This window comes from Nicotiana tabacum, chromosome 10, assembly GCF_000715075.1.
Source record: "Nicotiana tabacum cultivar K326 chromosome 10, ASM71507v2, whole genome shotgun sequence".
NCBI lineage: Eukaryota > Viridiplantae > Streptophyta > Magnoliopsida > Solanales > Solanaceae > Nicotiana > Nicotiana tabacum.
In genome coordinates this window covers 79,163,581-79,177,083 of record NC_134089.1, presented here as the reverse complement: position 1 = coordinate 79,177,083, position 13,503 = coordinate 79,163,581, and positions in this window count along the sequence as shown.

Below are 13,503 nucleotides of genomic sequence, written 5' to 3'. Positions count from 1 at the left end.
CCTTTAAAACCTTAGGGGTACGTCTAGAACGACCTATAGGTAGAGGTCCTAACTCCCTCCGGGACTATTAAGAAGGGACGAGTAGCAGCACATAATAGGAATCAATGACCAAACACTCGCTTTGCATGACCAATAAGGGGATGGGAAGGGTAGACATGGGATATGATGACTGCACGTTAACATCACGTGTAGCCCCTCATTGAGGAGTGTTTACCGGATATTGCGTGGGGTGATCCTATAGGATAAACAACCTAGGACCCCTTCTTACCCCAAATCCTCTCCTTATTTAAAACTTTGTTTGTATAATTTGTTCAAACCTTTATTTCATTACTTGACTTGTTCAATGAGCTTTACAACTTACTTGTTTATATGGACTAATTTGTAAATATAAGTTTGGTTGGGACTCATAGTTGTGGACCAAGAAGGGTGCCTAATACCTTCCCCTCGAGGTTATTTCGAGCCTTTACCCTAATCTCTGGTAATGCAAACCTACCCAAGAGTTAATTGCTCTAGGTGCCCTAACGCACTATAATCCGTTAGGTGGTGACTCTTCAAATACCCAATTCCCAAAAGGAAACGAGTCATTACACCCCGTGAATTTCGAAACCCAGACCTCCTTCCGCGAGGATGGAAAAAAGGGGGCGCGACACTCATGATTCCATATTTTTGGGAGTAGATATTATCACGTAATTTATATTAGTACTGTGTTAGACTGAGTTTCTATTTCTCGTTGTATATCACTATTATGTTTTTAGCTGTTAAAATTAGTTATTTAATTGATTCACATCAGTTTGCCTAACAAGTAGATGTTAAGCTCCATCACAACCCGAGGTTGAGTTTCCGGGTCGTGACAAGTCGGGACTCCAGAAGTGCTCTCAAAACATTTTGGATCAGATTTGGAAAAAAGATATTGTCTCATGTATCCTCCACTTGTTGCGTAAAAACATATTTCATATTATTTATTAAGAAAATAAAAAAACTTAAATCATAATTGCAAAGATTGAGAGAATTACACATAAGTATAACTCCCATACATACATTGCAACTAGGTGGCCTATATTCAACTTTGCATAGTTGTAGCCGAAAAATAATAAGCTAAGAGTCAACATCCAATTCCAAAAAGATTCTCGAAATTGCTATTCAATTTTAAAAAAATTGTTTAAGCTTCTAATCTAATCTTTGAATCAGTAATTATGACTCAAATATTCATTTAACAAACCAAATCCATTTGGATGGTGAAACTTAGATTTTTAAGGCAGTCCACCATTGTTGAATAAACTTAAATATGTGGGTTTAAATTTTGAATCCGATTTTATGAGAAATTTAGAGTGGGTGTTGTTTAGACTTGTTAGAAATAGTATAAGAAGATTGTATGCAAAATATCATGACCCAAACTGATGGGCTGCAACGGGTGCCTGAATTCTACATGTCGAACATCCTTAAGCATGCGTTTAAGATATAAATAGGAATAACATATGTGAGATAAACCTATACAAAAGACATGTATATATACATGCGGAATACAGTGGGCAAGCCGACAAGGCTGCTATAGACAACTATATACCCAAAACTGGAAGCCGACAAGGTCACCTACTATCCATCTATACATAACTATCTATAGACCTTTAATAGAAAATAAAACTATACAAGGATGGGACTAGGCCACGTCATACCCATATATGTATATAAGCGTATCGTACCAAAATCAAAGCAGCTCTGGATCAAGTGGAGCACACCAACTCTCGCTGATCAAGGATCCTAAGTAGGGGGACCATCAGCTTGCTTACCTGCACCTGGGGGCATGAAACGCAGGCCCCGAGAAATAGGGCGTTAGTAAGAATAATGTACCGAGTATGTAAGGCATGAAAATCAGTACATAAGAGACATAGATGAAACATGGAATAAGGAATTCCTCCTGTAAGTCTAAATAACTTTGCAAATCCTGAAATAGTTATAATATCATGTACGTGTGTGTAAATGTCGTATCATGCATATGTATAGGTATACATAACATCATCAACTTTTTGAAGGCATCCCATCATATCATCTCGGCCACTGTGGGCAAAATCATCAACATATACCAACTGATCAGGTGGTGGTGCGTATATAACACCGTAACCTTTTCCCATTTCCCATATATATATATATATATATATACATGTATATAACGCCATCTGGTCATGGGTCAATATACATGTATAAATGAATGAAATACATGAAAATATGTTGATAGTCTCAACATTCCTTTAGTATAAACTTTATCAACTGCGTATTATTCTGAGACTCATGAACAAAAGATATAATAATATGTCACATGGGGAATCAAGAACACAGAGACCCCTAGTATTTCTATGAATAGAGGTGTTTATTAAAACTGTGCGTTTGCTCGTTTCTTCTGTATAATTTGGATCATGCCAAAGAAGAAAAAAGGGATAGCCTTAACATACCTGGAGTAGGGAAAAATCCATATGATATTCTTGGAAAAGGTTGCAACGCACTCCTTTAGAACCGCAAAATTTTACGTTGCTAAGGTGCTAGAAATTCTCGCTGGAATTGATTTGGCCGCAAGAAATTTCGTTAGAAGCTTGTTAGATTAGCATATGTTTTTTTTAAATGCTTTGCGTTGGGAAGAAAGGTATATGATCTCTCAGTTTTCTTTAATAAAAGAAAGAAATATACATTCTCTTTCTTGGAAAGAAAACATGTTCAAACGCGGCTGCTGGAAAATAGGGCTAATGATGTGAAATTAGTACACTCAGAAGGTGAAAATATGGATATAGTGCCTTATCTCTCTATCTATACCTCATATAAGTTAGGCATATCTAAATGAAAACAAACTTGTATAAATGAAACCAAAAATGTCTTTACATGTTAATGTCTTACACTTTAATGTCCTTTTTTTTACCATAGATAGCCACCTAAGCTCATATGACTACTTAGTCACATGTATTAATAGTGGCTTACTGCCATGTGGGGGTAGAGGTGGGAAATTTTAAATCTTTATCCACTTATTAGGTCATTAGGTAATGTCCCATCATCCGGTAATTAATCAATTACCCGCATAATTAAGAATTGTCTCAAATTACTTAAAATCCTACTCATTATTAATATACTTTATATATCATAATATCACGATCATATGATATCTTGTATGGTACTAGTCCACAAATATCGGGTATTATAGCTCGGACCCTATTTTATCCTAAATCGACAACCTTCAACGACACTCATTTTTTTTAATTCGTGTATCCTTTATCCTTTATGGCACTTACTTATTGCTTGTTATAAATAGCATAAATACGTTAACCTCAAGATAATCTCACCCCCGAGTCTACGTCGATTAGTTGAAGATGAAACTTTAACGTAAGAAAACGCGAGATATAACATCCTTCCCCCCTTAGAAACATTCGTCCTCGAATGTTTAACTCCCCGAGATCAATATAACTTTGGCAGAGTCGCCTTTGTAACAACACTACTACCAACTCTTCCTGTAGAAACTCAATAACTCAACGCCACATAGGACCATAATTATCAATAACGACAATGGCCTCACACGACTAATGACAATAACTAACACAAGAATCTATACACGTGTCTTAAGGCTGTGACGTCTCAGTCGGACCCTTCTCTGGAGGAGGAAATAAGTAGGGATATCTAGACTTCATGTCTTCCTCGGCCTCCCAAGTCTTTTCTTCCACATTGTTTTTTTCCAATATACTTTCACCAAAGCTACGTCTTTAGTTCTCAATCTCCGAACCTTTCTGTCTAATATAGCAATGGGAGTTTCTTCATACAATAGTTGCTCTGTGACCTAAACGTCGTCAACTGACACGATTCTAGAAGGATCTCCGATACATTTACGAAGCATAAACACATGAAAGACTGGATGTATAGACTCCAAGTCCAAAGGCAAGTCTAACTCATATGCTACCTGGCCTACCTTGCGTATGATCCTATATGGTCCAATGTACCGAGGGCTAAGTTTTCCTTTCTTACCGAACCTCATAACACCTTTCATTGGTGATACCTTTAGGTTTACCCAGTCTTCAACCTGAAACTCCAAGTCTCACCGTCGATTATCTGCATAAGACTTCTGACGACTTTGAGCTACTAATAGCCTTTCCTATATGAGCTTAATTTTCTCGATTGTCTGTTGTACCAATTCTGGTCCTACTAACGTAGTTTCCCTAACATCAAACCACCCTATAGGCGACCTACACTTCCGTCCATAAAGTGATTCATATGGATCCATCTGAATATTGGAATGGTAGATATTATTATATGCGAACTCAATAAGCGGCAGATGATCATCCCAACTACCTTTGAATTCTATTACAAGCTCGTAACATATCTTCAAGTGTCTGAATAGTATGCTCAGCATGTCCATCTGTCTGGGGATGAAATGCTGTACTAAAACTTACCTGAGTCCCAATCCTTTTCGGAAGGACCTCTAGAAGTTAGCTGTAAATTGAGCTCCTCTATCCAAGATAATAGATACAGGGACACCATGCAGTCATACTATCTCCTTAATATAAAGCCTTGCATAATCCTCTGCGAAATATGTAGTCCTAATGGGCAGAAAATAGGCTGACTTTGTAAGCCTATCAACAATCACCCATGTTGAATCGAACTTACTCTAGGTACGAGGTAAGCCTACGATGAAATCCATATTGATTACTTCCCATTTCCAAGTTGGAATCTCTCTAACCTGCAATAATCTACCGGGTTTTTTGATGCTCAATCTTAACCTACCGATAGATGGTACACTGAGAAACAAACTCCGCTATATCCTTTTTCATTCCGTCCTACCAATACACTTCCTTGATATCATGATACATCTTTGTCGCTCCTGAATGGATAGAATAACGAGAATAGTGAGTTTCTCCCATAACCTGCCGACGCAGTCCTGCAATATTAGGGACGCATAATCGTCCTTGATATCTGAGGACCCTATCTTCTGTAATTTCAAACGGTGTCTTCTCCTTATGAGGGTGGTATCCCTATAATGAACTAACACAGGATCCTCATACTGGCGTTCCTTTACTTCAATTACTAAAGAGGATGTTGCCGTATCCTGAATAGAAATTGCAATATCACCTAAGTTTAGTAATCGAACTCCAAGACTAGCTTGCTGATGAATCTCATGGGCTATTCCCCTCTTTTCTGGCAGTAAATATGATAGGCTACCCATAGATCTACGGCTGAGGGCATCGGCTACTATGTTCGCCTTCCCCGAATGGTATAAATATCAATATCATAGTCTTTAAGTAGCTCCAACTATCTCCTTTGACGTAAATTCAATTCCGTTTGCTTGAAGATATACTAGAGGCTCTTATGATCCACATAGATATCGATATGAATGCCATACAAGTAGTACCTCCACATCTTTAGTGCATAAATCACTGCGACTAACTCTAAATCGTGGGTCGGGTAGTTCTTCTCGTGCTTTCTTAGTTGTCTAGAAGCATAAGCTACAACCTTACCATGCTGCTTCAACATACAACCCAATCCAATGCCTGAAGCGTCACAATAGATAACGTAGCCATCGGTCCCTTCTGGGAGTGTTAGAACTAGTGCTGAAGTTAATCTGTCCTTTAATGCTTGGAAACTCCGTTCGCAAGCATCAATGCATTGAAATTTTGCTCCCTTCTGAGTCAACTTTGTCAAAGGTGCTGAAAGGGAAGAAAATCCCTCTACAAATCTCCTGTAATAGCCTGCCAAACTAAGAAAGCTACGAACCTCTGTCGGTGTTGTGGGTCTATGCCAAGTCTTTACTGCCTCAATCTTTTGTGTATCCACCCGGATGCCTTCACCCGAAATGATATGCCAAAGGAAAGCTACAGAGTTCAACCAGATTCACATTTAGAGAATTTTGCATACAAATTCCCTTTTCATAGAACTCTGAGCACAATATGCAAATGATTTGCATGCTCAGCCGTTAAACGAGAATACACCAGTATATCATCAATAAATATAATTACGAATAGATCTAAAAAGGGCCCAAACACACGGTTCATTAAATCTATGAATACTGCTAGGGTATTTGTCAAACCGAATGACATAACATAAAACTCAAAGTGCCCGTATCTGGTCCTGAAAGCTGTCTCAGGAATATCTTCCTCATTAACCCTTATCTGATGGTACTCGGACCTCAAGTCTATCTTTGAAAAACACTTGGCACCTTGCAACTGATCAAATAAATCATCAATCCTCGGGAGTGAGTACTTATTGATGATCGTCACCTTATTCAACTGTCTATAATCAATACACATCTATAAGGAACCATCTTTCTTCCTCACAAATAACACGGGTGCTCCCCACTGTGATGTACTAAGGTTTGATAAAGCCTTTTTCAAGCAAGTACTTTAGTTGTTCCTTTAACTCTTTAAGCTCTGCGGGGGCCATTCTATAGGCATGAATAGATATTGGATGAGTATCTGGTAGTAGGTCAATAGCAACCTCAATTTATCGCTCTGGCGGAAGACCTGGAAGCTCATCGGGAAACTCATTAACCACAAGGATTGAATGAATGGTTGGTGACTCTACTTCCACCATCCTGAACCCAAACTAAGTGATAAATACAACCCTTTATGATCATCTTCCTTGCCTTGAGATAGGAAATAAATCTACCTCTCGGTGATGCCATATTACCTTTCCACTCCAAAACAGGCTCCCCTGGAAATTGAAATCAATCCATACCCATTATAACATCAAATTCTACCATGTCTAACTCGATTAGGTCCGCTATGGTACATCGACTATGAACTACTATTATACAACTCCTATATACTCGCTTATCTATCACTGAGTCCCCAATAGGTGTAGACACCTCAAAAGGTTTAACAAATTCAGGTTTTATTCCAAACTTACTAGCAACTAACTGAGTAACATATAATAAGGTGGAACCTAGGTCAATCAGTGCATATATATCATATGAGGAGACCGATAATATACCTGTAACAACATCAGGTGATGACTCTTGATCCTGTCGTCCTGCCAATGCATAAATGTGGTTATGAGGACGCTCGAGCTAGATTCTCCTTCTCTGCCTCTACCACGACTCATTAGTGCTTGTGAACCTTGCCCAGTGGGGTGTACTGATGATGACAAACCAGTTACAGAACCTACTTGCGGAGGTATGCTTGCATCACCTCTCGTCGGACAATCCCTCATAACGTGGCCCAGATAACCACAAGTATAACAAACACCTAATCCCATACGACACTGCCCGACATACTGCTTACCACATTGAGTACATCATGGCAAGGGCGACCTCATCTGATTTGACTCACCCATATACTGAGAATCTGAGACCTTGGAATTCTGACCAAGCCCTGAATATATGAAATGATCAAATCTCTTACCGCAAAACTGGGGGGGGGCGCTAGCTGATGGCTAGGCTAGATACCTCGGGTATTGTTGTCTCTGACCACCTCAAAACTCACCAGAAGGATCCGAAGACCTCACTTTCATATTTTGGGCCCTATTATGCTCACGATCGGCCCTCTGTTTTTGCTTACACTCATTTACACCCTGAGCATATGCTTGAATACAAGAAATATCCATGTATGGCTGAAGTGAGACCGACATAAATTATTAAGCAAGTGCGGCTCTAATCCCATCACGAACCGATGAACCCAATCCTCCATCTTAGATACAATAGTGGGAACATACCTAGCCAACGAATCAAACTAAAGATTGTACTCCCGAATATTCATGTTACCCTGCCGAAGGGTCAAGAACCTATCAACTCTGGCCCATCTAAGCTCTGGTGGCAGATAATGATGAAGAAAATATTTTGTAAACTCCTGCCATACTGTTTGAGGGGCATCCTCACCACTAGACAATTCCCAAGACTCGTACAATTAACTGCAACATCTCAGAATTTATAGGAAGCTAGATCAACTGACTCAGTCGTATTGGTCCTCATTAACCTTAACGTCCCCTGCATTCTATCAATAAATACTTGAGGGTCCTCGTATGGATCTACACCAGTGAATACCGGAGGGTCTAAATTAATAAAGTCACGAACCCTCGCATTGATGGACCTATCTGCATGACCAATACCTACTTTATGATACCGAGCTTGTGTGGCTACTAATTGAGTTAATAGCTGAATAACATCTCTTATCTCCTGACCTGGTGTAACTGGTTGAGGGGCTGAACATACGGGGGCATGCGCTGGAGCTGGTGCCCCTCGAAGCTCTTCTGGAAAAGGCGGGGTATGTGAAGTCTGAGATGGAATCTCACTATGAGACTCTCCCCAAGCCCTGATAACTCGTGGCACTCGACTAGTAGTCTCTCCAGCCACGGACTTTCATCGCTGAAAATGTAACATATTGTTAGGAACATGAATTCTTATATCGCACGATCTGAGATAAAAAGAGAGGATAAGATCCTATATGTGTGACGACCTGGTCGGTCGTCTTAAGAATTAATGCCCTGATCCCCTATTAACTACTTCCCCGAGTTTATTTCTGCTATTTTGATTTGTTTGGATATTCGGTTTTAAGTTTCGGAGAGTTTTGGGATACTTAGTCCCTATATGAGAGCTTAAGTGTTGGAAAGTTGACCGTAGTCGAAACAGTGTGAAGACGGCCTCGGAATGGAAATTAGATGGTTCCGTTAGCTCCGTTGGGTGATTTTGGGGTTAGGAGCATGTTCGTATTGTGTTTTGGAGGTCCGTAACTAATTTAGGCTTGAAATGCCGAAAGTTGAATTTTGGAAGTTTCCGGTTCGATAGTGAGATTTTGATCCAAGGGTCAGAATGGAATTCTGAGAGTTTTAGTAGTTCTGTTATATTATTTGGGATGTGTGTGCAAAATTTCAGGTCATTCGGACGAGGTTTGGTAGACTTTTTGATCGAAAGTGTGTTTTTAGAGATTTTGGAATTTTTAAGTTTGAATCCAATGAAAAGGAGGTGTTTTGAACGTTCTGAAGGTTGGAACAAGTTTGAATAATGTTTTAGGATTGGTTGACCAGTTTGGTTGAGGTCCCGAGGGCCTCGGGTGTGTTTCGGATGCTCAACGGGTCATTTTGGAACTTGTGGAATTGCAGAAAAAATCTGGTATCTGGTTTCCTTCATCGCGTTCGCGGCCTTCCCTCCGCGTTCACGTAGTGTATTTTGAGAGGGGGTCTAATTTGTTCTTCGCGATTGCATGATTTGGCTCGCGATCGCGGAAGTGTGCCCCTTCCTCCTTCGCGTTTGCATTCCCCCTTCCGCGTTCGCATAGTAGAATTAGGAGCCGGTGGCTCAGTGATCTTTTTCCCTTCGCGTTGGCATGGTCTCTTCTGCGAACGCGTAAGCCTGCCCTTTTCCTCTTCTGCGTTTGTGTACATCCTGTCGCATTCACGTAGGTCAGTTCAAGGACTCTCAATTTTCCTCTTCGCGATCACACACCATTTCTCGTGATCGCGATGAACAATACCTAGGCAGATTCATTAAAACCCCAATTCGAGGGTTTAAGCCTATTTTCACATTTTCGAATTTGGGAGATCGGGAGGGGCGATTTTTGAAGAGTTTTGCACCTGGGTAACTTGGGTAAGTGATCTCTACCCAATTTAGATTAATTTCCATGATTCCTAACTTAAATCTTGTCTTAAATTTCGAATATTGTTGGAGAATTTGGGGGAAAAATTAGATAAATTTCATAGGCCGAATTATTGAGTTTTGATTGAGTCTTTGACATCCGATTTGACAGATTCTTATATGGTTAGAGTCATGAGTGAATGAGTTTCCGGAATATATAATTTTTACCCGATTCCGAGACGTGGGCCCGAGGGGCGTTTTGGTCATTTTACACAATTTCGCGTATTAGCTTAGAATTTAATTGTAGAATCAGTTACTTGTAGTGTTACTTACATGATGCAAATGAATTGAATAGATTTGGGCCATTTGGAGTCGAGTACTCGTGGCAAAGACGTGATGTCAGGTCGATTTTGAGCTGGTTCGAGGTAAGTGACTTGTCTAACCTTGTGTGGGGGACCTTCCCCTTAGGATTGGTATATTTGTTAATTGAAATGCCTTGTACGTGAGGTGATGAGTCCGTACTTGTGCTAATTATTGGAAATCCGGTTTTCTTTAAGTAATTACTAGTATGTTTCCTTTCCTGTTTCTATTACTTGCACTATTAAGCCTGTTGTTAGCTTAGGAAAGCATGTCTAAGTGACTTAATTGCTTTATTTGATTCAACATGCCTTGAATTCTGTGCAACATGCTAGGCTAGAATCACTTATTTGCCTTAATATGAAATTTTGCCATTTCCGTATATCTTCCTACTACTGCTGTGTATTTATTTTGGGATTACGGATGTGGGATTCCGGTAGCTTCCCCCTTGTCTGTTTACTTTAAGACTACAAGTTAGATTCCCGGTAGATCCCCCTACACATTTTCTTTGGGACTACAGGTTAGATTCTCGGTAAATCCCCCCTGCACAGTTATATGGAACTACAGGAATGCACCCAGTAGATTCCCCCAATACTGGGTTTGTACATTTGGGATTACGAAACAGGATTCCGGTAGATCCCCGTGCACTATGAGTTGGACTACGGGATGGGATCCCAGGAGATCCACTAGACATGTACAGATGGGACTACAGGACGGTATCCTAGGAGATCCTCGATTGTTATTGTTGGTGCTGAGCTGTATTTCCTTTCCATGTTTCCCTTGTTTTTCTATAGTTGTTGCTGCCCTGTACATTCTGTATTATTTTACTATGGTACTTATTTATATTGTTCTGTTCTTTACTATTGATCTTTATATATTATTTAACCTCAGTAGGGCCCTACCTTCCTCGTCACTACCCAACCGAGGTTAGGCTTGACATTTACTGAGTACTGCTGTGGTGTACTCATGCCTCTTCTGCGTATGTTTTCATGTGCAGATCCAGGTACCACTACTCAGGCCTACCATCCTTGAGGAGGCAACTGCTCTAGAGACTTCGAAGTACATCTGCCATGTCCACAGACCAAGAAGTCCCTTTCTATTCCTGCTTTTAGTATTTAGCCCTTCTGTATTTTTCTGTTTTTATTAGACATTCCGGAGTTAGAGTTATGTAGTGTTTTTCTTAGCTTGTGATTCGTGGGTTTCCGGGTCTTGGATTTATGTATTGGTACTGAGAGTTAAACATGGTGTAAGCCGAGTGACACATTTAACCACTGTTACTATTTTATTTCTGTTTTAAATTGTTTACTTCCGCAAAATTTTGGTTTTTCTTCTGCAAATTCGGTTTACCTAGTCGTAGAGACTAGGTGCTGTCACAATAGTTCACGGAGGGCGAACCGGGGTCATGACAATATGTCCTGTTGCCTCTTGTCTATAAGTGTGGTGCACAACACACCCATAAACAAGACTCTACTAGACACGGTCTGTAGACAACCTTAGGACATAACTGCTTTGATACTACTTTTATCACGACCCAAACAAATGGGCCGCGACAGGTGCTCGAATCGTACATGTCGAACATCCTTAAGCATGCGTTTAAAATATAAACAGGAATAATATACGTGAGGGAAACCTATCCAAAAGACACATGTACATATACATACGGAATACAGTGGGCGAGCCGGCAAGGCTGCTATAGACAACTATATACCCAAAACTGGAAGCCGACAAGGCCACCTACTATCCAACTATATATAACTGTCTACATACCTCTAATTGAAAATACAACTGTACAAGGACGAGACTGAGCCACGTCATACCCATATATGTATATAAGCGTATCGTACCAAAATCAAAGCAGCTCCGGATCAAGTGGAGCACGCCAACTCTCGGTGATCAAGGATCCTAAGCAGGGGGACCGTCAACTTGCCTACCTGCAACTGCGGGCATAAAACGTAGGCCTCAGGAAATAGAGCGTCAGTACGAATAATGTACTGAGTATGTAAGGCATAAAAATCAGTACATAAGAGACATAGATGAAACATGGAATAAGGAATTCCGCCCGTAAGTCTAAATAACTTTGCAAATCCTGAAATAGTTATAATATCATGCACGTGCGTATAAATGTCGTGTCGTGCATAGGTATAGGTGTATATAACATCATCAAGCCTCCGAGGGCATTCCATCATATCATCTCGGCAACTGTGGAAACAATCATCAACATATACCAACTGATCAGGTGGTGGTGCGTATATAACGCCGTAACCTTTTCCCGTATCCTATATACATATATATACGTATAAATACGCGTATATAATGCCATCTGGTCATGAGTAAATGTACATGTATAAATGAATGAAATGCATGAAAATATATTGATAATCTCAACATTCCTTTAGGATAAACTTTATCAACTGCATATTATTTTGAGACCCATGAACACAAGATATAATAATATGTCACATGAGGAATCAAGAACACAGAGACCCCTAGTATTTCTATGAATAGAGTTGTTTATGAAAACTGTGCGTTTGCTCATTTCTTCTGTATAATTTGGATCACGCCAAAGAAGAAAGAAGGAATAGCCTTAACATACCCGGAGTAGGGAAAAATTTGTATGATATTCTTGGGAAAGGTTGCACCGTACTCCTTTAGAACCGCAAAATTTTATGTTGCTAAGGTGCTAATAATTCTCGCTGGAATTGATTTGGTTACAAGAATTTTTGTTGGAAGCTTGTTGGATTAGCGCCTGTTTTTTTGAAATGCTTTGAATTGGGAAGAAAGGTATATGATCTCTCACTTTTCTTTAATAAAAGAAAGAAATATACATTCTCTTTCTTGGAAAGAAAACATGTTCAAACGTGGCTGCTGGAAAATAAGGCTAATGATGTGAAAATAGTACACTCAGAAGGTAAAAATATGGATATAGTGCCTTATCTCTCTATCTATACAACATGTAAGTTAGGCATATCCAAATGAAACCAAACTTGTATAAATGAAACCAAGAATGTCTTTACATGTTAATGTCTTACGCGTTAATGTCCTTTTTTACCTTAGATAGCCACCTAAGCTCATATGACTATTTAGTCATATGTATTAATAGTGGATTACTGCCACATGGGGGTGGGGCCTGGAAATTTTAAATCTTTATCCACTTATTAGGTAATTAGGTAATTAGGTAATGTTTCGTCACTCGATAATTAACCAATTACCCGCATAATTAAGAATTGTTTCAAATTACTTAAAATTCTACTCATTTTTAATATACTTTATATATTTTAATACCATGGTCATATAGTACCCTGTATGGTACTAGTCCATATATATCAGGTTTTATAGCTCAGACCGTATTTTATTCCAAATCAATAACCTTCAACGAAACTTATTTTCTTTAATTCGTGTACTCTTTATCCTTCATGGAGCTTACTTATCGCTTGTTATAAATAGCATAAATACGTTAAACTCAAGATAATCTCATCCCCAAGTCTACGTTGATTAGTTGAAGACAAAACTTTAACGTATAAAAACGCGAGATGATAGCAAAATTTGAAATCATTTAATCGAGATTTGGATTAGTTTCGAACAAGAATTGCAACTACAAATCGTGAAAGAAATTCATC